The 25,949-nt window shown below is 38.0% G+C and overlaps 1 long non-coding RNA gene across 1 annotated transcript in view; it reads left to right on the forward strand.

The window, feature by feature from the left end:
- Positions 1-940: 940 nt before the first annotated feature.
- LOC137469872 (uncharacterized) overlaps positions 941-25,949 on the forward strand; it is a 79,160-nt gene continuing 54,151 nt past the window's right edge. The window contains exon 1 of the long non-coding RNA XR_010996736.1: positions 941-1,025. This is a non-coding gene — a long non-coding RNA (uncharacterized lncRNA). The remainder of the gene's footprint in view (positions 1,026-25,949) is intronic.

Genomic DNA, 25,949 nt, shown 5'->3' on the forward strand with positions numbered 1-25,949 from the left:
CTGAGGACAACAAAACTCACAGCAATGTCCCCAAGCATTACATTAACCAATGAAAAGCCCAGGTAAAATACCATTATTTGGTAAATATATATTCTCACCACCACTGACTGGAAACCTGGGAAGGCAAGCAATTATCACTCTGTTGGCAGTTTGTTTTTGAAGTGTGTAATTATCTCTCCAATTGTCGATAAATGCATTTCACTGTATTTTAGAGGTGCTTAATGAACATTTACTGACATAAACAAAATTCAACAGCCATCAGAAAAAATTTAGTAAAATTATTTGTTCCTTCTTCTAAATTCATAGAACCATAGAATGTTTTGGGTTGAAAGGGGACTTTAAAGATGATCTGCTTCCAACCCCCGTCCCATCCCTAAACTTTAATCTAAACCAAAACAGCGGGGGACAGGGGTTTGCCCACAACTGAACCTGAAGTGCTACAAGCGCTGTGGTGCACAGTGTTACAGCCACAGCAGGGACTAGGCGAAGGAGGAGGCTCTTTGTCTTGAGGTTCATAGACATAGAGAAAGTTCATTCCAGGTGAAAGGATAAGGCAGAACAGCACCAAGCATCTCAACACAAGGGGTTAAATACAGCTACAAACCAGGGGGTAGCTACGGAAAATCAACCAATAGGGGGATTTCAAGGGTGGAGCAAGGGGATTACATCAACACTGTGGGACCAGTCAGGATCAGGAGAGGAGAGGGGAAAGGTCACTTGGGCCAGTGGGGGCATCCTGGATTAGGGGATTTCCAAGTGGGTGTTTCAATCAGGGATTGGCCCAGGGAGTGAGTGGTAGGGGACATTCAGGGAAGAGGGGCAGAGTCACCTTGACAGGCAGGGAAGGAGGTCAGGGGTGCCTTGATAGGCAGGGAAGGAACTAGAACAAAGGGAGGGGAATAGCTTGAGGGACAGCTTTAAGGGAGGGTACAGCTTAGGGAAATGTGGGATGATAACAGAGTGAACCATTTAACAATAACTTAATGAAATAAACATGAACTGCAACAAGGGTTCACATGTTATTGGTAGGTATTTTAATTTTTTTTCTGTAGAGAGGAAAGGTTTTTTTGGTGAGATACAATGCACAAACTTTCAGAAAATTTAAATAACTACAACTTGCTTTTTATGCTTAATGAAACTAATTAATGTTATGAATAAGAAATTGCTTATTTCTTAAAGGCCTATTGTTGGCTTGTTGTGGATCAATTACCTGTTGTTCATCCCCTGTTAGAAATCCCTCTCTGTCGGGTTGGGTTTCACCCCTGCTACTTCCTAGAAAATAGCACCTGGGACTGTGAGGAGGAAGTGACATCAGAGGCAGTATGCAAATGCAGAAACACATCAAATCCAGCACTGAAAAACCCCTAAAAAAGCGAGCCACAACAAAATTGAAGGACCCAAACAACTACAATGGGTGAGCAACTAGTTCTAGTGTCCGCGGGAACCTTTTTAATCTCTCACTCTAACCTACAGAAATGTCAGCTGGAATGAGGACCTCAAGCTACAGCTCAGACTTTGGAATCCTGCTGCTCCCATGAGGATGGAATCCCCAGCTCTGCCTGCGTGCAAAGCGGACAAAGCCACAATTCTCCTCCATGTATAGTACCAAAAAAGTTCCCAAGATTGCTTTTGAAGGAGGACATTGTTTGAATAGAGAACAAATGAGACAAAATCCTCAGACTTTTGTCAAAATGTATAGGCTTTGCCCCAGTTTAGAAAATAAGGCAGGGTCCCGTTCTTAGGACACACAGAAGTGTGTTATAACCTTATGCTCACCATGCTCAGCAGGACAGCAACTTGATTAGCAAAACAACTTGATTTTTCTCTTTCAGGAGAAAGCCTGATGTTAAAAGTGTAATTGCCTATTATGTGTTGAAATGGTTACTGTGAGAGCTCAGAAGTGATTTCTATTGAAGAATATATCTGAGTTTTCCTTATTCACATTTAAAAGTAGATTTTTGAATGGATTGCAACACTTCAAAAATATTCATTGCTCAAAAGAAATTAATTGTTCAAAAGTACTTATCAACTTATTAGGAATCTTTTTTTTTCCTCACTTGAAATCTGGTGCTGTTTTGTTGTGGTTGAGTGTTCTTAGTGTTCTATAAAATGGAAATTACTGTTTTGTTTTTCATAACAGACTAGAATGTCTACCCCAAGAACTGCAAATTAAATGTAATTATGTTGTTTTCTGAGAAATATTCATACTAATAAAGTTCAGCTGCCTAAAAATTCATCAAAGAATATAAAGATTATGAAAATAAAAATTAGAATTAATGTGATCACATTGTGTATTACCCAGCATACTGGCACACCCTGCCATGTTTTCAATGAGATACAAATTTCAAAAAAGGCCTGTTTTCCTTCTGTTTTCCTCTCCCCTCAACCTAGTTCTTTTGTAATTTTAATGCTATCAATTTTGCCTGATGCCACATAGCATTTGGGAGCATCTGCAATTAGGCTTAACACCATAAGGAGCAGGCTTGGTCCTATACTACATTTCAGTGAGGAACGTTCTGAGTGAGTTTAGTGCTTCATGAAGTTAGTCAGTCTTGTAACCTTTACCATGTAGGCTGGTCTGCACAATGCAGATTTTGCATTAGAAGTGCTCAAGCCTGAAAGTTGCAAGATACTTCTGTGCTAAAACAGAGGACACCTGGCTTTTCTGAGCCTCACTTTTGAGATTTGGATCTCATCCTGCTTAAAAGCTTGGTTGATTTTAACAATTCTTTTTATTTGAAGCCAAATTCATGTTGCATGAGTAGGGTAAAACACTAAATTGTGGAGGGAGAGTGAGCTGAAGTTCTGTGGATATACCTTTGATTTTCACTGTAACCTAGAAGTCCAATGCTTTGCATTCCAAATACCTCTTTTTATCTATGTTCAGCAAAATGTACTTCATATGAACATGAAGTAGCCAGCTATGGTAATTTTTTCTAAATTTGCTAAGTGATACTTGGCCTTGTATTCCTAACCATGGGCCTCTTTTCAAATTACTGATTTTTGTAACTGAGTTTTTTAGTCACATCTATTTTGCATGCTTCCAGGTAGATGCAGAAAATTGCAATGTTCTCCAAATCACTAAATACTCCAAATCGCTTAAGTGTACCTAGTATTTTGACAGTGCTGAAAGATTATGCCAATGGAGAGCAAAGAACATTTTAAAATAAGGCTGTACACATATTTAAAAAGTAAAGGGTGATAAAATATTTAACTCATTATATAAATAACATTACCAATTTTGTTATTTGAGAAAAAATAAATAAAAAATCTTTAGAATGTGACTGTTTTACAAAGTACCATAGCCGATGGTAAGTCGACACAACTTATACTCAAGAATATTTAAAATGTGTCCTCTACTGTTTAGAAATAGCACTTTACAATGATTTCTTCTAAAACAATCAAATTGCAATCAATATGATCTTCATAACATCTATTTTTATCTACTCAAAATTTCAAATGATTATCAACTTGGTTTTTAATTATATTCTTATAATGTAAGACTCATTGCAAAATACACCCTTCAACTTTGTTACAAGCAATTAAGTAACTGTGATCTGTGTATATATAATTTGAATGTTTATATAAAGAAAATACAGGATGGAAAAATTGTGGATGGAGCTTGTTATATTTTGAGCATATAATCCAGAACTAGAGCTCATTGGTGTATTTGGTCTGCTTAATTAAAAGCAAAACTACAAGTGATGGCAAAAGCATTATGTAAATGAATTAAAGAAAAAACCTGTCTGACCTATTAGAAATTGTAGATGTCAGTATTGTGCAGTCCAGCAGCTCAGGAGAGGCATATTTAAAGATCCCTGGAAGAGCAATCAGATTAGAAGGACTGCTTGGAATGCCTTGTCTTAAACAGCTTTGTTTCACAAAAAAATAAAAAAGTTTTTTCAACACCACATCCATTGTAAAGGCATCTTTCAATTGAAAATACTTTTCCAATTGTCCTGATTTTTGTATTTGCATTTGGTCAGATAGAAAAATAAGAAAATTTGCACCAATGGAAAATGTGATCATTTCTGAGAAAATGGAAACTCTGAGCTGGAAATAATGGGTGAAAATTCTCAATGGCATATGCAGTTAATTGTGTTTTGTGCAGCAGTTTAAACCTCTGGAGAGCCCACCTGAGCTTCAGTGATACAGTGGTGAATTTGCTGGGCAGTGGGAAAGTCATTCTGTGAGACAGTCAGTTCTATTGCATCCATTCACCATCAGAGGGAAGGAGTGCCATGTGTAATGGACACTGACTCATGATGCATGGCAGAATTATACTCTGATATGGTTTAATTTCATTTCTGCCATGGTGATTCGTTTCACCTTGTGCATGAAGTAGAACTGATAGAAGTTTCACAAGTGCAGAAATCTTGCATGGAATGACTTTCCATTTTTCATCATCATTTTCTCTCTGGAACAATTTTCACTGTGCCACAGTGAAAGAAGGAATCTGCAGTATCATTCTAGTTTGACTCTGTCCCTCCTTCCCTACTCTTTTCCATGCCTGAAAGCACCCATTGTTAGGGAGATACTGTGAGTTCACAGCCTCCCTGGAGGGGTTCCTATTCAAGACAAGCTGTGCAGAAGCCAGGAGAAAAATCAGCACTGGCTCTGCCTTTTCTAAGCAGACCTTTTACCTTTTTTCCCTTTGTTGTATCTGTTCTGAATGGTACTACACTGTGCACATCTGCTGAAATCCTAATCAAAACTTACTGTGCATGAAATTCACTTATAGAGTATTAGGTGCCCAACTGGGCATGCAACTAGATTCTTTGCCTGCACATCTCTGGAAAAAAGCCTGGGGTCTGAGGGAGATTTTGTTCAGTTTTGATAATTTCTATCAGAAAAAGGCCGTGTCTCTTACAGTGGTGGATGATAGAAAACTACTCTCCTTCAGCATCAACTCTTTATTGCTTTGTGCTCCAGTTCCTGACCAGCTGCTGCAGCTGACATGTAGCCCAATAACTGCTGGGAGCCAGCCACAAGACTGCATTTAGGATTAGTTTCTAATAGGAACCGGAGTCTTTGCCCTCCATTCCTACTGTGAGGCACCTGCAAAACATGACCAAAAAAAAAGGGTGAAGCTGACTTTTCCCATTTTATTAGACTATGACCCACAGAGCTCCCTGGAGCATGATTTGAATGTTGAATTTTATCACCCAGACAAATCTTTCTCTTACATTTTGGTTGCTTGTCCGTTGAGTGCGTTGTATTCTGTAATTGCTAGTTAATGCAGTGCAGCAAGGGTCAGTTTGTACTCTTGACACATAGAACTTTTAATCCTTTAAACTGGCCCTTAAAATCAATGTAGCACTCAAGGGAAGTAGAGGTAGGCACTGGAGGTCCAGATATTTGCCTCTAACCAGTTTGCTTAAAACTTCTCAAGCCTTATCTCAGGAAAAGGTATGACAGTACTGACACCTCCATGTCTTCTTTTGTACTGCAAACTGCTTTTGAGTTTTAGTGTGCTTTCCTTGAGATCCCCTGTGCACCACAATCACAGGTGTTACATCCCTTTCCACCAGTGGTCTCCTCAAACTGCAGCCTTTGGGGCTAGAAGCACTGCTCCAGTGAACAGCACATGGAAATGATTGAGACAAGAAATACATTTTTAATTTTAATACTTATACTATGCTTACAAACATGGCACTAATTTGCAGAAATATCATAACCAAATGCATGTAAATTCTTCCTAGTTCCCCACAATTGTGAATGATTAGTCAGATCTAGTAGTGTTGCTGTCACTCCTCAGAGAAGGTCTTCAGGTTTCACAGGTTTTCTTTTGTCCCAAGGGTAATATTCTGCAGTCTGACAATGGTGCAAGGGCCTGCCTTTCCACCTGGAAAGAATGACAGCAAGAGGTTGAAAAGGGACGTTCATTTAAAGGGGATGCTAGATGGTGGAACAAAGAGATAGGGAGTGTGATTTCATGAGGCTGTCCAGTTCTGTTCAGAGGAAATGACTGAACACACAAGGAAGGTACTGTACCTTGAAAAGTGTTACCAAGCAGTGTGTGCTGGTGAGATGCTCTCACAGCAAATCCTACTTGATCTCTCTAAAGCTTTCCTGGCAATGGGCACATGCTCATCTGTGTCTGCCCAGGTCTGCTTTGGAACACGCAGGCTGGGCTGTTGCTCTGAACAAATGTGAGCAGAAACAGAAATGCTCAAACAATGCAGTGGTGAAAATGCATATCCAACTCTGCAAAAATATTGTCCTGGGGAATTATTACTGTGCACTTCTCCAAGCAGGGGCTTATTCTCAATTAAAAAATGCCTGTTGCAGAAGAATTACTCAGGTCTAATTACTTATGAAGACAGATGATAAATCTGTGTGGAGGTTTAAACACATAAAAATCTATTGTAAGATATGTGTTTGGCTGGCTTCTCTCCAACTAACACCACATTTCGAACATTCACCTGAGATTATTGTTCTCTGTGTGACTTTCTCTCCCAATGACATTCCTGTCTCATAACCTTTGCTATCTAAAATTTAAGTGCTCAGTTTAAACAAGTCATCATCTCCTAAGGTGCTTTTTAAGTTGGTAAAGTTATCATCCACTACAGATGCCTTAATCCCACCTATTTTATAAAGGGGTCTTGAATGGTAAGGCTATAACAGATATCAGGTTTTGAGGTAATAAAACTGGAAGAGAATGCTACTTTTATTTTTCTCAGGTATATATATTTCTCTTATAGCATTATGAGCATTGTCTGTGATGTGTTGGGTTTTGTTCTTTGTGATTTAATCCCCTCTGGGACAACTAGTTTATCTGCAAGCATGAGATTTGGGGTGATAGTACTGGGTAGCTGAGCAAAATAATGATCTTTTTCCAAAGGAAAGTGAACTTTCCAGAAAAAGGAAAGGTTTGCATATGTCATTGCAGTTACTGTCTATGCTTTCTTGGTCGACCAGCCTGTTCACAGAATGGCATAAAGGCAGTATGGCTGGGGTAGGAAGGCACCTCTGGAGCTCATCCAGTCTGCCCACAAAGGGTTAAAAAGAGCAGACTGTCCAGTCTCTTTTCCAGTGAAATTTTGAATATCTTTAGACTTTATGAGGGAAGGAAACACTTTTTTTTTTGAGGATATACACATTTCTGGAATGCAATCTGAGTTTACAGCCACGCAATTTCTTCCACTGACCCTTTCAAATGGTGAAATTGTCTGTTTTCATCCATTCTACCTTTATGATGGGTGTGACTTTTATTTAAGACTGTATTCAGTGGCAGGGGCACATTTAAAATGTTGTTAATTAATATATCATGCACTGAGCAGATCTTTGCCTATCAGCTGCAGCTCCCTGCTGGGTTGTGTTTTGATTTTGGAATTAATTTAGAGCTCATGTCATAAAAAATATTAGAGCATCCAAACCAAAACTAAATTTTATTTAACAGCATTTATCATGACTTTTCAAAGCAGTATGAAAAATTAAGAAATATATTTTATTTTTCCATGCCCTAGGGAAAGTTAATTATGTAAATTGCATATTGTGTATAACATCAGTTATAACTTATGAAAGACTGATTTGTGTGTGTGCCCACAACCTCACACAATGAAATTTGATTTAATAATATCTGTGCCGCAAAACATAATTTGTACTAATTTTTTTTTAAATTATGTATTCAGCTTCAAAGTGCGGTTACTATTAAATAAGGTTACTAATATTACAGCACTATAATAAAAACCTAACAAATATAAATGTATATCTTCCTTCTTCGTAGACCCTAATTAGAAATCTCTTTACTGGTACCAGGCCTAAGATTTTCCTGTAATCCATAAGGGTTACCATTTGGAACTTTTCTTTAAACTAGTATTTGCATTCAAATGTACATTGGCTTAGTTTTGTTATGAAATATTGAAAGCAATTTAAAGGACTTTGTCAACCTTGTTGAAATCAGGAATGTTTTCTTCTAGTCGAAGGCACACAGAAGTACCACATACTACAGTGGACAATGGAGTGCTACAGCTGGAGGGTTACACTTTTGAATCCAGCCCCAGAGCTAAAGAAGCAATCATATATTGGTTTTAGAAAGAAATTGTTTTACATGTCTGCCTTCTGGAAGTTCCTTTTTAACAGTCCATCTGATTTGAATGTACTGACTCATAACATCACAACCTCCTTCAAACAATCCCTGTCAAGTTGTAAAACATTGCAAATATAACTAGATATATGGAAGAAGCAGTACCCTCTCAGCATGACCCCTAAAGCAGATTTGATCATTTACACTGGTGCTATTTAATGAGTAGTGTGATATGAATTGAGATGCAGTTGCCATTTCCACTTTAGGATTGCTATTTGTTCCTTTCAAAATCTCTTCATTTGCTTTGAAGCTTATCTTGGCAATGCACAGAAATACTTGTTTAGTTGATGAAGCTCCCTGTGCTGCCAAGAGACAGACATACACAGTAAACAAAGCACCTTGTTTAATCTGGGCAGTAAGAGTCGGGTGAATTCACCATAAGAGATGACTTGCATTTAAAGAAGGAGCCTCATAGTGCTTATCTAACTTTTAGATGGCAAAAGTGAGCTGATATGAATCACAAACTCTAAAATATAAAATAGATAAATAGATTAAATATTATGGTTCTTTCCTATAGATCACGATCATGGATTTTTTCAATACAGAAAAGATGCAAAGTGGTTTCCAAGCTTTGTCTTCCAGCAGACACAGTATTTCATCAATTACATATAACAATTACAAATTAATTTAAGCATGACAGCTAAGGTTGCATTTCATCCCAAAATTGCTGTGTGAAGGAACACTAATGTGTATGGACATCACAGCACAGGACCAGCAAGGAGCTCATGAGACCCTCAGTAGGTTCTTCTGCTCTGTGACAAGGGTGACTGGGTCTTGGTCATTCTTGTCAGATGTTTGTTTAAGCAGTTCTCAAGAATCACCATTGCTAGAGCCTAAATAGCTTCTCCAGGTTGATTCCAGTGCTATAGTACACTTAACTTCAGAAAATTTTTGCTTGTATTTTATATAATCCTTCATGTTAATTCAAATCAATTACTTCTTCCACAATGCACCACTGGCATGGCCAATTATTTTATTTCTCCTTTCAGCAGCCTTTCATGTATTTGAATAATGTTGCAGAGCTCTTTGGAATGCTTTAATTTAAATGACCCTCCAAACTTTCTTTATAGATCATGATTTCCTGACTTCTCCATCGATCATGATTTCCTGACTTCTCCATCGTTCTCCTAAGGATTCTGCTCAGCTGGTCCACAAATTTCTTGAAGAACAACGCCTGAAATTAGAGAGAGATGAGTCCTTTCTAATGTTGCTCAGAGAGAAGGGATTACTTCAAGTGTTTTGCACACTGTATATGTTTTATATATTCCAGTACAATGTCAACTTTTTTCCTAAGCTTGTATATGAAAATGGAAAAATGCAATGATGCTGATAAAGCTGAAACCATAGAAAAAGTGGCCTCATTTTTCTGAGACCCTTTATTTTTATAGTATCAGGAGCTATCTAGCACCTAATGCAGATATTAATAGACAGATATATAAAAAAATGCAAGCATGAAATTCCCATTTCAGAAACAAGTTTAGAGTTTAGACAGTTGATATCTGTCCTTTGATTGTGATTACTTGACAGTGGAGCCAAACACATGTGGTTTCTTTTCCCTTGTATAGCAGGCAAGTTTTAAGCATTAGGAGTTCAAGCATGCCCTTACTGTTCTGCTTGGTATCTTGAATTGTGACTTGGGCTCCCTTCCTGGAATGGAAGTGCACTGCTGCCATGACTACTGCTGGCATTAACTGCCAGGCAAGCTTGCCTTTAGTGGCTGAGTTATGACAGTAAAAACGATCAGAGTCCAAATGAGATGAAGCACTTATGGAGTATGCAACTGGTTAATAAGAAGTAAGTATCAGCATGAGCTCAGCATGACCCAACAATGTGCATTTGTTGTTTGGAAAGCTAGCTGTATCCTGAGCTGCATCCGAATCAGTGTGGCCAGCTGGTTGAAGAAGGAGATTCTGCCCCTCCACTCCTCTGCAGTGAGATCCCACAGGCAGTGCTGCTTCCAGTTCTGGGACCCCAGTGTAAGGACAGGGGCCTGTTGAAGAGAGTCCAGAGGAGGGCCACAAAGATGATCAGAGGGCTGGAGCATTTCCCCATGAAGACAGGTTGAGAAAGTTGGGGCTGTTCAGCCTGGAGAAGAAAACACTCCAGGGAGAACTTAAAGCAGCCTTCCAGTACCTGAAAGGGGCTAAAAAAAAAAAGCTGGAGAGAGATTTTTTTTACATGGGCATGTCACTGAATAGGAAACTCAAACAGGACTGGTTTAGATGAGATATTAGGAAGAAATTCTTTACTGTGAGGTAGGTGAGGCACTGGCACAGGTTGCTCAGAGAAGCTGTGGCTTCCCCATCCCTGGAAGTGGTCAAGGCCAGGTTGGATGGGGCACTGAGCAACCTGGGTTAGTGGCAGGTATCCTATCTCTTCCAAGAGGGCTGAAGCTAGATGATGTTAAAGGTCCCTTCTGACCCAAACTATTCTATAATTCTATGATCAAGTCAGAAGCCCTTCAGTCTTTCTCTGTTCTGTAGACAGTATTTTTGACCTCTGACGGATAAAGGAAGACTCAGCTGCGGAGTCCACCCTTCAGATGCTACACAGATCAGTTCTTTCTGTCCCCACAAATGCCCTCGAAGCTGGAGCTGCTGGAGCTGTGGTTGCATGCACTCCATGGCCAATGGAGTTTGAATGTGGTGCTACTATGGCTACTGATTCTTCCTGGGCTCTTGAGAGTGGACATAATGGCATGTATGATGTGTTCTCATTGATTAGTGAAGCCTTCCAAGACATGCTGCCTCTTTTGTCTGTGCTTCCCAACAGAAAACAAAGTTCTCAAGTCCATATTTGGAGTTTTTAAACCACTTTTTGTAGAATGGTTATGTGCTTTGGTAACTAAAACCCCTGCATTATAAAGAAATAAATTTATTAATCCCATCCCATTCATCTCTGCATATCCACATGCCATTTATTTGTCAGTGATTTGACAAAACAAAGGCCAAATCTCTATTTTTAATTGTGTGGGTACACACAGATTAATATATTATATCATGGTTTCTATTTAAAATTATATATGGTGAGAATAATATCTAAATGTTTACAAAAGTCTATTTTGTGCAGGTAATGAACTATGTCTTCAAAAACCTGTAGATAGTATAGAATTTTAGAAATGATAATTGCATAAGCTACAGAATAAAATAGATGGGTAAATTTTGCCACAATTTGCCAAACTTGACATTTTTCGTGAGTTCTCGATATGGTGACTAGCTTCTAAGGTTATTTTAATATAATTCAGAAACTGCATTCTGCCCTTGAATATGATCTGTATGGGTCTTCATGACCTGTCACTGTAGATGTGGTTTTCAGGGCTCTTTTTTAAACTAATACTTTAGCCTAGGTTAGTGCACTAACATTCAGCTTGTTTTTTGAAGAGAATACCTAAAGTTAAAACTTGCTTTACATAGTGCCAGAAAGATACTGGAGTTATATTTAATTGAAATAAATTCATATTACAGTAATTATAATTTGATATCAGTGTCCTTTTCTCCTGAATTTATTTTCCTAAGCAAGACAAGGACTTCTAAAACTAGATGTTATTTTCCTATTTAGATAAATTATTTAAAATTGCCTTGAATTTAAATTATGTTTGGAGTTCACTGCAACACATTCATGTTCTAAGGCAACTTTTGTAAAACTTTGCTCTGATGATGTGCATTTAGCAGGGTTCCAGCTGGCAGCTGGACACTTTTGAACCCTCAGCAAGATTCAGCCTCTGTGGAACCTCAGTGGTAAAATGCTGGAGTACTGGAAGTGCAAAACATCCTTTTCCAACTCATTAATAGAGTTCAGAAGGTTTCAATAGAGAACTCCTGTCAGCAAGAAAGTCTAAAATTGCTGTACTGCTCATTTGCTGCAGGCTCTGTCTGTTGACGACAAAATAATTTCTTTCATGCATCAAAAAATAAAAATCTAAGTAACCCATGAGGCAAGCACAGCCATTTAAGGCATAGATCTTGCACTTAGTGTAGGGATTGGAACTCTGATGTGCCAGTGTGCTGTCTGCATTCCAGGGGCTTTGGGCTCTTTGCCTGGGCAATATATAATCTATGTGTCTATGGGTGCACACTATTACTCATGTGCAGTAGATTGAAGGAATATTTCATCAGATCTGCTGTTTATGGACTTACAACTGATGGGAATAAGCATTTTTTTAAAATAATGGATCTTTTTATCATATGTCATTGATATGGTAAATGCAATTCCAATTTACAGAGAGGTCAGAGTACACTTTTTCGTCAACAGAAATTTTTTTTCTCTAATATATACACAGCTTGAGAAACCAGTCAAATTGCTGTCCCACCTCTTGATTCTCATTGGCATTGACCCTGGAGCAATTAGTACTTAGTCTTAAGCAGCATCCCCTAAGTCAGGGATGTCCTACGAGGTTTTTTTTCAGGGCTCAGCATACGTTTTGGTGCTGGAGGAGGAGGTTGGGAGGGCAGTGGGAAAGGCAGGCCAGAGGGAAGGCTGTGCTGTCTGGGTGCCTTTGAGTTTGGGGGGTGGCAGAGTCCCCTGAGGGCAGTGCAGACCTGGTGATGTTGATATTTTCTGCATAATTGGCCTCATTTTCTTTCTTCTTTCTCTGCACAGGCTGGCACTGCAGTGTCCCTCTGCTGACATAGGGGGACTCGTTGCCTTTCAAGTTTATGCAGTGAGGCAAAGGGAAGAATGCAAAGATTCTTACCCTCAGGTTTTCTGCTGAAACCTGGCTGAATGCTATGAAATGTGACTTACTGTTCCTCCAGATAAATAGTGTTTCAAAGAGTAAGTTTTTTGGTGGTTTTGTATTTATTTGCTTTTTTGGGGGGGAGTCTGAATGTGGGCTTGGTTGTGTTTTTTTTGGTTTTGGCTTTTTTTGTTGGAGTTTTTTTTTTTTTTTTTAGTTTCTAAGGGATCTTAAATTACTTTTCAGTCAGGACTATCACAGACATTTAAAATAGTAAAAAATTCCTGCAACTTAAATAAATAAAATAATTGATGTTTCAGAATATCAACATCTAAAATAGTGCATTCTTGTTCAAGATATCCTTGTAATTTTGTCTTTTTTCTGAAGGAAGATACTGAAGAAAAAACAGATCTCATTTCTTCCATGAGCTGAAATGCTGGGGTTCTTTTCTAAAGTCTTCTTTTAGCTTTCAGGGATATGGTAGCTATGGCAAGTAATCTGCTCTTTTATCCTTCCATAGCCTCTAAACTAAGATGTGTCCTGCAGTGTTGTCTTTGGTTTTGCTCCTCACACTTGCTGATGGCAGACAGACTCAGTTTTAACAGCAGAACTGTATTAACATTTACCAGAGATTAGCAGAAACATAGATTATTAACAGCCTTTCCACTTGATAGGCCTTTAAGTAAAATGGGACCTTTTCTTTGGACTGCTTCTACCACTCATTTCCTCAGAAATCCTAACACCGTGAGATAAAATTAAGTCTTTTTCTTATGAAATCTTGGACACTTGAGTTACAAAATTGCAACCTGGCCTCTTGTTTTCTTAACTGCCATCAGAAAATTACTTACTGCTTTCTGCTGTAGGGCTGAACTCTGATATAAGGTGCAAAGTAGCATGTGTAGGTATAATTGCAAAATTTAATTTGTGATTGAGGAAAAACTGGTTACACTGTGGTTCCATGCCCTCTAGCTGAGGAAATTGGCCTTTTCATCTCATGTTCACACAAGCCCCCTCCTCTGGAGATTTAAATTTGCAAATTTCAGGATGTCTTAACTACTGTGTTATTCTGTATTGAGTGTACAACACCTTCCACTGACTCTCTGCCACTTTATAGAGGCTAAACATTCTCTAAGACTATAAGAAAAAAAAGTAAGTGCAACTTGCTTAGAGTAAATTCCTGAGAAAAGAGAGACCTTAATTCTTAATTCTGCTCTGAATCAAAACATGGACTTGAGCCAAGATTTGTCACCTTCCAGGAAAGTGCTTTAATACTGAGTAATTTTCCTTCTCACTGGCTTAATGAATATTTAAATAGTCCACACAAGATGGAACAGAATCAGTGGGAGAGACTGTGAACAAACCCCTCTAGAATATCTTACAATGTTGTAGCTAGGTCGTTGTTAAGGGGTGACATGACTTCAGATCCTGTCAGGAAACAAAAAAAAATTGCATCTGCCTCCTATAGTTTGATTGAATATGCTTCTGTTTCCTTAGCTTGCTTCTTCGTCTCCCTTCCTCCCGCCTTCTCCCACAAGTGGTACCAAATAAAACATTTGGAATACAGGGAAACAAGTAACTTTGGATATTTCAAATATTAATTCTCTCGTCACTGCTACAGAGAAGTTTTATCTTCATTCACATGAAGGACAAAAAGGAAGAAGAGGGATAGCTGGTGTGGTTTCCTAAAGGGATACGTCAGTTTATGAGGCATTACGTTATACACAGAAAAATGATTTTCTAACACTAGAATGTGGCAGTTGAGCTCATTTTTCCTAAAGAGTATGCAAAGATGAGGCAGATTGGGCTTTTTGGGCAGTTTAAGCTGACATAGGTCTGCACTGAGGCTGAACAGTCTCATCCTCTTCTAGCCTTGGCATGGTGTCTTCTGCTCTGGCATAAGTCATCCCACAAATGTAGTTTGAATATGACTGGCTCAGTAGTCTGAGAGAAAAGCAGGGTTTTTTTTTTTTTTTCTTTTCTTCTTCCTTTTTTTTTTCCTTTTCCTCTGTGTTACTTCTGTGTTGGCTCACCAGTCTTGTCCACTCAATGGCTGTCTAATTCCTAGAGCCTTTTGGCAGATTTGCTGTCTTAGACTTGCTTCTGTCAGACACACACCTAGAAGGTGAGGGATAAAAGAAAAAAAAAATTTTAAGAAACGAATGGATGCCAAGAATGGACAGTTGATGCTAGTAGAACTACATTATAAGGCAGAGACCTCCATACATCCATCTGTGAAAGCCTTTAAAAAAGGCAGTACATCTCCTTTTTTTTTTTTTTGCGTTGTAACTGTGTGGCTTGCTGTATTTGCATAAACCTGAAGTTAGACTAAAATTAGACATTATTACCCTTTCCTAGCTAGAAGTCCTGACTTTGTTTAACTGCAGCTGTTTTACCCAGGTAAAGCAGATCCCTAGGATAAGCTGACCAAAAGTAAGTTTGCCTTTCACATCCCTGTTCACCATAGTGGAGTCATTCAGGCTTTCTCCTCCTAACAGGAAGGTCTTGAAGAGACATCTATTAAAGAGTTAAGCTTACTTTTTAACTTTGCATAATTAAAATTATTCACTATAATGCTTCTATTAAGAATCATAATTATCATAGTTTTTGCAGCTGATGCATCTTTAGGAAGATAAATGCAATGTTTCAGTGTCTCTGTTCACACAATTTTATAGCTTAATCAATGATGAACAGTGTGAGATGTACAATATTGCTATTTCTTAAATTATTCAATTGTTTTATTTTTCGCATTTGTCAAGTACTTCTTGTACTCAAACCTTAACATCTATACCTAAACAATAGCAACTGTTGCTATGGTATTCTTCCACTTATAGAAGGACATTTTCAACCATAAGCTATATTTCTAACCTTCTCAGCTATTAAAGGAGGTAACACCTCCTTTCTTTCTGCTGCAATTGTATTATGTCTCATGATGGATGTTGTTAATTTGATCTTCAGGGCTAGAGTGGTTCCAGAACTGATGAATCTATTTGCATAAAGTCTCAGTCTTGTGCCTGTCATGGATGGGCTGTGTTCATTATTAAAATAATGAGTTTTGGAGGAATCACTCAGTGTTAAAGAATCTCTTCCTATACTCTTTCTGGCCTGCTTGTTTGTTATTTGCATTGTGACGGCAGGCTACACACTCAGGATGAGTCTATCTGTAAAATAACAAGACTCACAACCAGATTCCTACTTCTGCTGATTCTCCACCAGCACAGAAAATTTCCAGTGTTTGGACAGTCATATTGGAGTCAATGTTTTGGTTTAAAATATCAAACTAATAAAATGGTCTTTGAAACAGAATAAAGATATTTCAAAAATGTCGGCCTTAAGGAAAAAAAAATTATTCCCAAAGTTTACTAGGTCTTCTGTTCTTGTTGAAGGCTTTATTTTGCAGAAAAACCCGAAAGAATAAGAATCAAATATTTGGCTTAGACAATTTTTTGTTTTCTTTATATGATGTGTCTTCTTTCAGTGCAATCAATAATAAAATAAATAATAATCTAAAATGTCAAAGTATCTCCATACTTTTGGACTTCATACAGCAGACCATGAGGCATGGACAGAAATGTAAAAAAACCTGAACAGAAGGAATTTACTAGTTACTAAAGCTAGAGGCCAGATTGAACTGTTAGGCATGTGAGCATAAATCTGGAGTCATGCTCTCAAGAGCAATCAGATTACTCCAGACTGACACTTGGCTACCTGAGATCAGGTAAATTCAGGTAAAAATATTGGATTGCAAAATTTCAAGTACATGCTGTATGGTTTTTAGCATCTCTAAAAAAGGGATGGTTTATGGTCCTTGAAGGTCTGCTTTAGGTGACTGATCATAAAATCGATTTTTAAAAGGGAAATTACCAGCTTAGGAACCTTGGGTATCTTCTCAGGAAAAATTACCTTCTTGAGGACTACTGAAGAAATCATGGGAGGATGCAGAAGGAAAAAGGCCTCACTTTATATATGTACCAGAATAAAATTTAAGTAAAGCTAAAATGGTGATTGATACCTGAAACAAAAGAGTAGGTAAAATGGAAAGTTATTAAGAAAGGGTCCTGATGTTTGACTTTGGAAAGGGTCCTGGAGACAGCAGTATCTTCAGTGGAGCAGAAATACTGGAAGTGAAGCTGGAAGGTAACCATGTACTGAAGAGGAAGCTCGTGTATTTGTTGTAGGCAGTGCATGTCATGAATTTAGAGACTGAGGGGATATCTGAAATGGAATCACTGTTTCAGAAAGGAGTCAGAAAGGAGTACAGAAACTGGGAAATTTTCCAAAACTGAAAAAGGAAATGTAAGACAGTGAGAGACTGAGAATGTTGATGAAGGGCTGTATAAGGAAAGAACTCAAACTGATGACTGGGGCAGAAGAGTGAGTTAAATATGTAGTACAGAGTTGAAAACTACTTGTAACTGCAGAGACCTGCCAGGACAGAAACATATGGTGTTCCCAGCATGTCAATTTTGAGGAGCAGTTACTCAGATTTGGCAGTTTACACTAACTGGATCAGCTCTTAGGTTTATTGTTATCATGTTATCATGTTATCATGAAGAGAGAGGCAGTGTTTCTTTTAAAGATACTATCCTCGAGGAATTAATTTGCTTTGACAGAAGTCAGTTTGACAGTGGCACTTGAGTGAGTATGATAGTCAAAAGGGAAACAATGACAACAGAGCAAGATTATTCTTTTTGCAAAGTATTAGATAAACATGTTCATCGGCTCATATGATGAATCAGGAAGTCTTCAAACTCTTGGATGTAAAAGCTAAGCATATTATACCTCATTGCTATGCTGTGCAAAACCTGAAATTGTATCAGTCTGTTCACAACAAGATGAATTAAAGATTGGCAGAGAAACAAGGAACACAAAAAAATAATTCAGATAATTAAAGGATCAAAGCAATTTGGCTCTGGTGAGGCAAACAATTTAAAATTTGAAGGGGAAAAAGAGGATAAGAAATAAGGACAAACCCAAACATTAACTTGGAGCAAAACTAGAAAAACATGTCCTTTTTTATTTCTTTTCTCTCTTCAACTTGCAACTTGGTTGAGGGAGACTTCAAAGTTTATTTAATTTACTTTGTCTAAGACAAATCAAGAATGCTATATAAGTAAATGTTTTTTAATGCGGGGTTGTTTTATCTACAAAAGATTGTTTCTATACACAGTGACTGAAATAGAATGTGCATGCAGTGAACCTGAAAGTGCAATTGAAATTTCTTATATATGTAATAAGTGCACACAAAAAAGTTAGTCTCAAGGAATCTCAATAAAGTTGATCATAGTGCAAAACAGATTCCCATCAAATTTAGTTTTTGTAAGAGGACTTTAAACAACATTGCAGTTAAAAATCTATATGCTTACCTTGATCTCTGTTTTCAGACAGCTTGGAATCCACCTATGAGAAAGAAATATGTAATAGAATTTCAAATACGATCTGACATGAAGCCCGCCATAGGTACATCTACCTTTCAGAAACATTGTGTCTTGCACAATTCATGCTTTCAAACTTCTCTCTTTGAAGAACACTGGAGGATTTTGTCCTTAGTTCCATCTTGAATCCTGTCATGGGAAAATGGCACTATTGAGTCATTGATATTTCTTGTATTTCTTTTGAGAGAGCTGTTTTCCTATCATTACTTCCTTACACCATTAGTTTGTACCTTAGAAAAATGCACCATTCTTCTTTCATTTCTGTGCTATCAAGAGATTTCTAGGCAAAACAAATACTTCCTAGTTTTAAACTCTGTGCCTTGCAATGGACTTATTCTATGTCTCAGCTGCAGTGTGTTGGAGAGGGCTGCACCCTTGACTTATGGATCAATGTTGTATTAGGGCCTAGGTCTTGGAAGAAACATCTTAGTTTTGTTTTGTACAAAAGATGAGCTTCCTCTGACAGCATCCATGGGTCACCAGTGTGATCTCAGTGGGTCTGATCTCTCCCATCAGATGAATTGTGGCAACACAGAAAAAAAAGTGTCCCAGAAGCCAGTTACCAAGTACATAATAACCCAAGTAGCAGGGGGTGATATTCTGGGGAAGACATTCAGAATAGACCAAAATGACTCCATAAAAAAAGCTGAAGTCATCTTCTATACAGCATGATCAAAGCACTCGCAGCAGGTGATGCTGGAGGGTGACTTGGTTCTCGTGAGGATACTACAGCAAATAGTACATATAAAGAGATAGTAACATCAGCTGTAGATTTAACAGTGATTATGAAACCTGGATTTCTTTCTGATAGGCATTTCTGTGCACAGAAATGTTAGTCCTTCTCGTACATTCTCCCTTAATTGCTATTACCAGAAAACTATCTTTTATTTTGCTTAGGAAAAAATAAAGCTTTTCCTAAAAGTGTGTTGACTTGCACTCTGTGTTACAGGGGATTTTTGAAGGATTTTTCTATAGCATAACGCAGAACAATTTGAATGTGAATCTGATTTTTTTCCAAATTTGGGAGTATTTGGATCTCAGTTCTGCATATCTACTTAGCGAAACACAGAATGACAGAAAGTTACTAAAATGGGACTTGTTTTTTTCCTTAAGCTGTCACAGATCAAATTACAATTTATGAGTGGGAAGGAGAGGAGAGGGAAGAGAAAAACAGAAATATGATATTAGACCTTTGAAGAAAGTGGAGTGTTTCTGACAGAGAAAGTGGCAAAGTTTAGAGACAAGTTAATGTAATAAAAAAGATTATTGAGTGATAGTTTCTCTCTCAGTATGTGCTTCAGTTGATCAAAAAATGGCTTGCAGGTAGAGGCTGTTAAGAAAATCAGTAATAGTGACCATAAAAAATTGACTTCTCAGATATAAAGAGTGGCTTTGGTCCAAAAATATAATTGAATATTAAATTACACAAAGCAGTAACATAACAAGATAATTGCCAGTATGTTCAGATGAGATAACAGATAACAGAAAATTACTCATTTAGAAAATGACAATAATATATAAAAAACACTTTTAAAAGTCACTATTTTTATTGTCTACAGGGAATAAAAACATATTTTAAGAAAATTAGGATTGTGTCGGATTTTGTGAAATAAGAATTTAATAATGGCTGTATAACAAAGACCTTGCATAAAGACTTATTTAAATTCCTACTGCATATATTTCTTTTAAGATGACTTAGATTATCAGAATTTAGTTGTTTTATAATTTTTTGCTTTACAATACCTGGAAGCAGATACACATGAAACAACAGGAGTGCTTTGTGACAGAGCTCAGGATGAGATTGAGCCCAGACCTGGTGAAGGTGTGATGAATGTCATGACTACAGCAGGTTGAAGCCATGTGACTGGGCAAACCATCTCCTGACATGGACCAACAGATCTGAAGAGAATGATGTTGCCCCATCTTGCTGCAGCCACAGGATTTGTCTCTTTTTCCTTGGCCTTTTATCAGTTGCATCAGGATGGTGCTGGGGCTAACTCTAGAGACTGGAGAATAGGGTTGATAAAGGAGGGCCAAAAGAGGCCCTACCACTTCCTGTCACTGTAAATCTGCCTCTGACACCATAGGTGGGTGAGATTCAGATACCTGAAATTCAGCATCTACATGAGTGGTCTACATCTAAGCTCCTTTTTTAATCAGTGAAGGTCCAGCCAACATCTAGCGGAATATCTGCCCAGGTTTCTTTGGCTGCACTGAGGTTTCACCATATGGACATCAGCCTGAACACAGGGTCTTCTGGGGCTGTTTTAGATGGTTTGTGCATTGCTCCCCCAGTGTACTGACTTGTTCAAGTGAGTTTAATGCAGGTAAGCAAGTGACACTGCTAGTACAAGGTACTATGTTTAAAGGCATAAAGCAGTTCTTTATTTGTTGAATGTATGCAATAGATAGTCAGGACTAATGAGCTCCAGGCAGGCACTACTATGCTTTTCATCTCCACTAAACTGATAATGAGATTTTGTTGATCAGAAATCATAAGTCAGGAAGGGAAGAGTGGTCCTCTGGTGTTCACTGAATGCCCTGATCCTTGTTGCTTCTGACTTATCTTCTGACTCCCAGGTCTTTCACTAAGGCCCCTATATGTTTCCTGATCACAGCTTTTCTCTTGAGCTGTGGTCTATGGATGTTCTCACACTTCTTCCTTATAACTTAGCAATATCTTAAGAAGTCTGAACTGTTCTTATGCAGTGGGGGTCTGTCAAAACTAGACCTGAGGAGCAGGTAGACAGAAAGCTGAGGAGATATGAAGAACATCTAGGTGATCCAGGAGAAAAGGCAGGCAGACACTGGTCCTATAGAGAATTGCACACTTCAGAGAGTAATCCAGGCAGAAGACTGGAAATGGTTTTAGATGTCAGTCAACTGAATTAAGTCCTACACAAGGTAAATGGAAATTCCCAGTGCACCTGCAGATATCTACGTGTGGATGCTCAAATGTAGGGATCTGAATCTTGAAAGGAATCTTTCCCTAGATGCCTAGCTGAGAACAGCCACCCAGATGATCAACAGCATAAACTGGGTGAGATGAATTTAGGCTCATGTCCTGGGGTGACTTTATGATCCTTGTATCCCCAGTCATCTGTTCTGTTTATGCTGGATATTAAGTTCTGCACCTGTAATACTGCTTTGGAGAGCAAAATGGGGGAAAAGAAGAGACTAAGAATAGGATTTTCTGTGAAGAACCTCCACTCCAAAATCACTGGCTTATTCCAAATGTACCCCTTTTTGTCTGCTGCATTTGGACACTGTTTTGTTTTATGTAGGTCAGACTCTGCCTGTTTCATTTATTCTGGAAATGCTGGCTATCCGTATATCAGACTAGCATTTCCACAGGCTTTCTAGGATTATGGGGAGTCATTCCAATTTAGGCAGTGTAAGATGATTTGCCTTCTCTTTCTGACTCTAGCAGCTGCTGTCTTCCATAGCTCTGGCTTTGGGGTTGTTACTAGTCCATCTATATTTTCTTTATTTTGCAAAGATGTCTTTTTAGTATAAGACTACCATTTATGATGCTTGCAGCTCCCAGTAAAATCCACACCCAGTAAAATTCTGGGTGCAATGGATGTAAACAAAGTATGCAGAAGGGACAAGGGATGGATGTGTCAATTGTGCTTTCGTGTCAAATGCAAAAAGGTGGGCTTGGGGCAGAAAACTAGAGGAGTACTGTAGGTCCCTATTCCCCTTGTGAATAAAAGAATGTTCACAGGGAACATCTTGCTCTTCAGAATTAAGGCTCAATTCATCTTTGTACTGAGTTGGAAGCAAACTGATAACCCATACATATTGAACTTGACTAATTTTAATTTAATTAACTGCAAAAGGGATTATTTATTTCCAAAGAAATCATAAATTTAAGGGTAATTCTTTGTGTTTTCTGAGTTGATGACCTAAGGTGAGCCTTTTAATTGTTTTGTGTAGATTGCATAGATACTTAATAGAACACCCTGACATAGCTACATTTCTTGCAACTGAATGGAAAACAGTAATTATTGAAACAAAACAGCTTAAAAATATGTAAAAAACCAGTTCAGAGTTCTGACTCTGATTGCAGGTACAGTGTGGTGTAGTATAATTTTAATAAAATGCCTTTAGCTTACTTTAGGGGAGGTTTTTTCTTTTTACCTTGTGTTGGCCCACCAGAAACACTGATATTTCAGAGGCATCTGAAAAGAAAGCATGAATTCCAAGCCAGTGTGTAGCTTTTTATGGATGTATGCAAAGATTTTTAAAGAAGCTAACAAAAGGTCAGATAAAAGAGGCTGTGTCTTATCATGAAGGTGAACCAGAAGTTGGCTGTCCCTGACAACCTATGGAGAAAAATTCTTCCATATGGCTGATTTGAAAACTCCATATCTCAGAAGAGTAGCTAAAATTTGGAAAGATGGTCATAGACGGCAAGAGTGCAGCTTGATAACTAAGTTGCAGACCAGCATTATTCTCCCCTGCCTGCCTCCCCTGAGGCTGGAGACCCACTGAAATGAAAGACAAGGACATTGTCACCTTTTCTCCATTGCTGGAATACAGGATTGTGTGATACAAGAGCCATGAAATATGGAGACCACTCTTAAAGAAATGAAAGAAATATGAAACTCTGTCAGAGGTCTACATCCACAGCCTGTCCCATCCACCTCTTATACCTATTTCCCCATCCCTGTGACATTATCCCAGAGGAAAGACATTTACAGTCACGGAACTGATTTCTGGTGACTTACAATTCTTATGAGTGTTATTTACAGAAGAAATTGCTTGACTTGTAACAGACACACCATTCTAGTTTGATGTTGAAGTACAAAATGTTAAAGGGAGGCTGTTAAGCACTGGGGGAATTTTCTTAATTGAGAAAAACCCTTTGATTTTTCTTTGTAAGAAGTTCTATGGGTTGTGATCAGGTCAAAGCAAAATTATTTATTCTGTAGGAGAAAGTATAGCATAAAAAGTATGTCATGGATGGATGTCACTTGTGATTAACTGACCTTAATCTCCATTCCCCATTTCCCTGCACTGCTGGGGACATTGAGGCAGACTTGGGAAGGAGGGAGGGGTAGGAGGAAGGTGTTTATAAGATTTATTTTAATTCTTTTTGTCCTGCTCTGATTTAGCTGTTAATAAATTCAATTAATATCCTCAATTCCAGTCTGTTTTGCCCGTGAGGGTATTTGGTGATCTCTCCTGGTCCTATCTCATCTCATGAACCCTTTGCTATATTTTCTCTCCCATGTCCAGTTGTAGAGGGGAGTGATAGAATGGCTTTGGTGGGTCCCTGGCATCCAGCCATGGTCAAAACACCAAAACACCTGTTCATTCATGCAAGCTTTTGCTTTGCTTTTTGTTTTCATAGCCTAGCCGTGGAGATTTGAAGGCTAAGTCTGCACAACCCAGATATAGTCCAAGGCTTTTTAATACATTAGAGAGAAAGCTGAGGGGCAGTTGCAACTCAGCTTTATTTTCCTCTGAGACTAGAAGTAATGCAGTTACTACATTACATACTACATTCTATGAAATTTATGAAAAAGTGAGTATGTTTTGTCTTTCTGAGCTATGTACTTGTCCTGAAGGTAAGAACTGCAGACATTTTCAAACTTTTCAGACTTTTTCTATCTCCTTTAACCATGTAAATCCCATGCAACTGGTAAAAAAGAAAAAAAAATTACCTTTGAAGGCATTTTTTTACAATAGCACTCCTTTTGAAGAGTAATTTTGTTTATATACCTTTTTGACTTAAGACTTCCTGCTTTTCACCACAGCCAAAATAATGAGAAAGGTACTTAAAAAGTCTAATAAAAGTGAAAGCTAAATTTCTCTTGAAATTGCTTATTTAATCAGCTGAGTACCAAGCTAATACATACAATGGAACTAAAACCACCATAGTTCTTTATCAGTCCTTTTATTTCATCTTGTTTGCTGAGAAATGCAAGGGCATGAAGAATTCATATTTAGAATTTAGGTTTTGTTTAAAATGAGCAAAAATTTGTTTCCTCTTTTTTCCTCATGAATCCAGCAGGAAATGGCAAACTAACAGTAGAGATTATTTATTTTCTAGATATATATGAATCCTCTATGACAAGAAATGAATTAGCTTTCAGATCCTCTCAAGCTGAAACTTTGGTCTCTGTATGGTTTTTGATGGAACAGAACCAAAAATTTACACCTTTACAGAGAGAAAAGCGACAATTAATAGTAGTAGCAAATGTATGGGAGTTCAACAGTATCTGTTAGGTAAGAATGGATATAAATATTCATGTGCAAATATAAAATAGATCAGAAAAAATTATGTATTTAAAAAAACCAATTATATCTTACAGTGTAAATCATACATATGCACACATTTGCACACTTAGAAATGACATGTACTTAAGCCCTGAAGTTAATCTGTTTTCTGACTCATTTTGGTTGGCAGTTGGTCCTGATCTGTCCCTGTAGCTGAAAGTTTAATTCTGTCAGAATAACACTTTTTGTAGTGTTTTTGAAACTCAAAACCTACAATGCTGGCTTGCACATAGACCTAGTTTTAGCTTCAAATTCTAGCTTCACTCAGCTCCTCTTTGAGGGAGTGTTTTTCTGCCCAAAAATGCAGATGTGGTAATATATCTGCTCTGGTGGCACTTCAGTGGAAACAGGATGGTTTCTAAGTAGACCTGATGATCACACCAGTGTCTTTTCTGCTACTTTATCTCACCCCCAGGACAGCCCAGGAGACAGGGATTCTCATGACTCAACAGTTTGCTATGGGTTACCCCTGGCATGCAAAGCATGAAATGAAATTGCCCAGGTGGATATTTGGCCAGCACTAAATTTTGTTTGTATTTGGCTCTTCTCCAGTAACAGGGGAAACTGAAATAGGAAGATTTATACTAAAAGATGATTAAAAAGAGATGAAAAATCCAGGCCACCCCAAGTCTTGGTAAAAGGAGAAGGGTAGAAATTGCATTAATATTGTGCCTCTACAATAGTCAAAAGATTTAATCCTAAATTTGCATTATTTTGAATCTTGGAATAGAGTAAATTTATAGTGAATTTTTAGCCACAGTAAGTTACTGTTTGAGGTTGTTCTTTAACCTGCTAGGCTAGTGAAATCCACAAACTGAGTTTTCAGAAGAACTGTGCTTTTTCTGATATCAGTGAACTCTCCTTTTTTCCAAGTGATATAGTATGTACCTTTGAGGAAGGACTGTGAATGAAAGTGGTTGGGATTATATATTTGTACCAGTGATCTGAAGGATGACATGAGATGATAGCAGTGAAAAGAAGAAAGTGCAAGGGCAAATACCTCTACTTTAATTCAGCCCAAGGTCCTAGATTTAGATGCTCTGAGGATGGATTTGTTCATTGTAACACACTAAGTAGATAACTCGTACTAGAAGAAGAATAGGGGTTTGTGTTGGCTATTTTTCTTTCTTTCTGCCAGTGGCCAGCACAAGTCCCTCAAATGCAAATTTATTGCCATTGCATGAAAACAACCTATACAGACTATGATTGCCTGTACATTTCCATTTACAGCCTAACAGAAGAAAACACTTGCAAGGGCTAAGTGAGATACTGCCACATGCAGTTCCTGATGTTGGTGTTATTCACATGGCTTTCCAATACTTTTTTAGCCTTGCTAAAATTTGTATTCAGTACTATCGACTGACCATGTATTTCATAGTGTGATTGTACATTGTATGGAAAATTATTTTTGCATTGAATTTCTCTTTCCTATCCAACTTTTCATTTCTATGACTAACTGACATTC

Source organism: Anomalospiza imberbis, chromosome 3, assembly GCF_031753505.1.
Source record: "Anomalospiza imberbis isolate Cuckoo-Finch-1a 21T00152 chromosome 3, ASM3175350v1, whole genome shotgun sequence".
In the NCBI taxonomy this organism is placed as follows: Eukaryota; Metazoa; Chordata; class Aves; order Passeriformes; family Viduidae; genus Anomalospiza; species Anomalospiza imberbis.